The following is a 5,162-nucleotide window of genomic DNA, read 5'->3' on the forward strand; positions in this document are numbered from 1 at the left end:
AGAAAAGAAGAAAATTTAGTGTTAGTGTTAGAAAAAAGAATATGTAGAAGAAAAGAAGAAGAAGTGGAAAAAAGATGAAAAAGAAGAAAAGAAAAGAAGTAGAAAAAAGATGAAAAAGAAGAAGCAGAAAAGAAGTAGAAGAAGTAGAAGAAGTAGAAGAAGAAGAATAGAAGAAAAGAAAAGAAGTAAAAGAAGTAGAAAAAAGATGAAAGAAGAAGAAGAAGAAGAAAGTAAAGAAGAAGAAGGATATAAGAAGAAGAAGAAAGGAAAGAAGAAGAAAAAAGAAGAAGAAGAGAAGGAAAGAAGAAGAAGGATAGAAGGAAACACCCCGACCGCTGACCCCGACACCCCGAACCCGACACCACACCCCGACACCCTGACCCCGACACCCCGACCCGGACACCACACCCCGACACACAGACCACGACACCACACCCCGACACCCCGACCCCGACACGACACCCTAACCCCGAAACAGCACCCCGACACTGACATGACACCCCGACCCCCTAAACCTCCCGAAAAGGTGCTCTTTGGCCTTCCAGAGGCCGACGGGGTTATATATTTGTGAATTATTAGTTAGGTCATATATTTTTCAATTTTGTTATGAAAAACATCATATATAATTGTGTTGATCGGGTAGATTTAAATGTGAAATTGTTTCATCGCTGCGAGGTTTGGTGTTCGACGACCTCGCCGTGCGTTTGACGAGCTTTTCCCCTTCGTTCATGGGTGAGCACAAATGACATGTCCTTCTCCCCCATTAATTATTTGCACAAATGACATGAAATTTGGTAGCTAGATATATATGTGCCTTGAATCATCAGTATGCGTAACCAATATGTGTCTCCTGTTCGAAAGCGTCATAGTTATAAATATGCATGCATTTGCATATTTATAACCTTGATTCTTTTGAATTGTCCAACGCTATCCATGGACAGCCCGAGTATGTGTAGATTGGGTTCGTTTTCCTATATGCTTTGCTCCGGATCCAACGCATAAATTTCGTCAGTGCCTCCCCTGTTGTTCTCCGGGTACACATCCTCTCTGTTTATTGCCGAGACGTGTATCAGGAGAACAGCGGGGAGGTGCTGCCAAAATTTTGCGTCGGATCCGGAGCATAGCTTGGGAAAATGAACCCAATCTACACATACTCGGGTGGGATTAGGACCTATCATTACCTATTAGAGTGTAGGTTGCATGGACGTAATAAAATTGACAAAGTAGATCAACTGATGAATATATACATGGTGAATTATATATATAATTGTTGTGTGTCCAGTAGCTCTGAAAGTCAAGATGAGTGATCATGCGTGGATGTATACCGGTCACACTGGTCAGAACAAATGGAGCGCTGAATGGTTCACAAAAACCAAGGGGTTTGTGCAAGCCGCATTTGCAAATGGCCAGAGGAAAACTTGGTGCCCCTGTTTCCGATGCGGCAATTTGGAAAATAGGACAGAGGCTGAAATGGGTAAACACCTGCAGAAGAATGGTTTTACGCCCGATTATACGGTGTGGACATTTCATGGTGAGTCTGCCCAACGTGACCGAGCTGAGGTGGATCATCATCGCACCGACGAGCATGGTACCGGGATGGAAAACATGGTGCAAGACTATGATGATGCTCGGGATTCGGACGAGGAGATGGAGGAATCTGCAAAGGCCTTCAATGAAATGTTGGAGTCTTCAAAACGTCCGCTCCACGAGCACACTGAGCTTTGTCAGTTGGATGCCATCTCACAAGTAATGGCTTTGAAGGCTCAGTTCAACTTGGGCAGAGAATGCTATGACGCAATTATGATAGTATTTGGACGCTTTCTACCCAAAGGTCATGTAATGCCTGCAAACCTATACCAGTCGGACAAAATCCTCCGTGCACTGAAGATGCCCTATGAGAAGATACATGCCTGTGAGAAAGGATGTGCCTTATTTAGGCTTGACTATGCAGACTTGAACTATTGTCCCATTTGCAAGTGTGCAGGTATATTGTGGTAGACAACGGTATGGGTGAGAAGACACAAACCAAAATCCCTGTTAGTCTTCTTCGGTATATGCCAATCGTACCAAGACTTCAACGTCTTTTCATGGTCGAAGAGACGGCCAGACAGATGACATGGCACAAAACAGGCAAAAGAACCGAACTAGATGCAGATGGTAATCTGATGATGGTACACACATCGGATGGTGTTGCGTGGAAAAAGTTTGATGAATTACATGCTGACAAAGCGGCAGATCCGAGGCATCCTCGAGTCAGCATCAGCACCGATGGGTTCAGTGTGTTTGGTATGACGGCAGCCCAATACAGTTGTTGGCCCGTATTTGTCTTTCCACTCAATCTCCCCTCCGGACAGATTATGCAAAGAAAGAACATTTTCCTGACATTGATAATTCCAGGGCCCAACTATCCGGGGAAAAATATGAATGTGTACGTGCAGCCGCTTAAGGACGAATTGCAAGAAGCCTGGGATAATGGGTTCAAGACATAGGACGCCTATAGCAAATGAAACTTCATAATGCGTGTCTGGTACATGTACTCGACGCATGACTTGCCGGCGTATGCGCTATTCGTTGGCTGGTGTGTGCATGGAAGGTTCCCGTGCCCCACATGCAAGGGAGCTCTTGAGTTTTGTTGGCTTCAGGCCGGTCGCAAGTTTTCTTGCTTCGACATGCATAGACAGTTCCTGGATCCTCGCCATAAGTTCAGGAAAGACAAGAAGAACTTCATCAGAGGTAGAGTTGTCAAAAACTCTGCACCACCTGCGTTGACAGGCTAACAGACCCTGGATCAGTTAAACGCTCTCGAGCCAGATCCAGAGAGTCCAGGGTACTTCAAGGGGTATAATTCTGAGCAAGCCTGGACTCACAAAACATGCTTATGGGATCTGCCTTACTTCAAAGACCTCCTTTTCCCACACAACATCGACGTGATGCACACTGAGAAGAATATCGCCGAGGCACTTTTTGGTACATTGTTCGGCATAGATGGGAAGTCAAAGGATAATACTAAGGCTAGAGTCGATCTGGAGGCGCTATGTGATAGGCCGTTACAAAACATGAAAGAACCGAAAGGAAAGCAGAACAGGACGAAGCCAAAGGCATGGTTCAATCTTGGAAGGCCAGCTATGTGGGAAATTATCTTGTGGGTGAAAATGCAGTTGATGTTCCCCGATGGGTATGCAGCGAATCTAAAGAGGGGAGCGAGTCTTGATAAATTGAAGATATTTGGTCTCAAGAGTCATGATTGGCACATATGGATTGAGCGGGTAATGCCGGTGATGTTGCGTGGCTTCATCCCTGAGGATGAATGGCTAATACTGGAAGAACTCAGCTATTTCTTCCATGTTCTTTGTGCGAAAGAACTATCACCTGGCGTGCTAGAAGAAATGGAAGAGTTGGCGCCAGAGTTGATCTGCAAGTTGGAGAAGATCTTTCCACCGGGCTTCTTTAATCCAATGCAGCATTTGATTTTGCATCTCCCGACCGAGGCAAGATTGGGGGGGGGGGGCTGTGCAAAATCATTGGTGCTACCCAACTAAGAGGATGCAGAAGACGCTTCGAGAAAAATGTAAAAATAAACGTAGAATTGAAGCGTCTATGGCTGAGGCATTCATCACTGAGGAGGCAGCAAACTTCGTGACAGCACACTACGAAACCAAAAATCGTCATTTGCATAATCCGAAGCCTCGGTACAATGCTGACGAGCCTAAAAAGGGTGGATCCAACCTCAGCCTATTCAAAGGCAATCTCGCACTAGCCAGTGTTTCAAATCCAGTATCTTTGGATAACGAAGAATGGCGGACCATTTCGTTGTATATCTTCAACAACCTGATAGAAGTGCGGCCGTACATCGAGTAAGTTCTCGGTACATTGTTTCGCAACTTCTATTTCCTTTGAACTGCTCTTATTCCTGGATATTTCATACAGTCGATACGTCACCCTATTCTCGTATGGAGCGGTGATCCAAAAGGATTCCGTCGAAGAGTATGAGCTTCTCGCAAAGCAAGGAGACGGCTATCCCGGTTTCATCTCTTGGTTCAAACAAACGGTAAATTCTATTAGACAATTTCATTTCATTCGCTAATTTGTGCGTAATGCAACAATCCTTTCATATTAAACTTGTAGGCTAATTCAGAGTCTATGGACGCCGAATTGAGACAAGTCGCTAATGGTTTTGACTATAAGGTCCGTTCATTTGGCAAAGAGCTGTCTATGGCCAACTGAAAGTCTACAAATTGTTGTGTATCTGCTACCGGCGAAGGAGGTACCGAGTATTACGGGAGAGTTGAAGCAATTTATGAACTTCTATTCTATGGTGAAAACCCACCGAATGTGGTAGTCTTCAAATGTTATTGGTTTCAGCCGAAGGAGACTAGAAGGACTCATGAACATATAGGGCTAGTTGAAATCAACCAAAGCACCCATTTAGATGTTCCTGATGTCTATATTATGGCTCAACAGGCGACCCAAGTATTCTATCTACCCTGGGCCTGCCAAACTAATCCAAATCTGAAAGGTTGGGATGTCGTTTATGAAGTTCCGCCACGTGCTAGACTATCTCCCCCAAAGGAAGAGGATTATGAACCTCACATTAACCCAGACACATATGAAGGAGAATTCTTCCAAGAGACACGTCTTTCCAAAAAGCGTTTCAAGAACCGGTATACTTCACCCCAAAACATTGAAGTAGACAGCGACAGTGAATCCCACATCACCCCAGAGGAGGAACAAGAAGAGCCGGAACAAGAAGAGGTTACTGCTGCGGACGACCTCTCAATGCTTGACCGATTACGTAAAGGTGGCCTTCCACATGTTGATGCCACTGAACCCTATGAGCCCGTCATTGATTATAGTGATGATGATGATTATGCATTTATTGATGATACTGATCGAGATTATTAGTAGTGTCAGGTATTCAATTTTTTTATGTTGTACTTGATGATGATACACTTAAGTGATATACATATTATTATTCATGTCGGTATTTTTTTTATGCTGTACTAATTTCGTTTACTCTTTGTCATGGCAGGTGTTGAAAGATGGAAGGGGAGCCGACTGAGGCCAAGGACAAATGTGCCCAAATTGAAGGTGTGCCACACCATCAAGGTAGCTCCAGCTTATATCAGTTCGAGAGGAATTGGGTAATGTGGTTTGCTTCATTA

Source organism: Triticum dicoccoides, chromosome 3B, assembly GCF_002162155.2.
Source record: "Triticum dicoccoides isolate Atlit2015 ecotype Zavitan chromosome 3B, WEW_v2.0, whole genome shotgun sequence".
NCBI classification, from domain to species: domain Eukaryota; kingdom Viridiplantae; phylum Streptophyta; class Magnoliopsida; order Poales; family Poaceae; genus Triticum; species Triticum dicoccoides.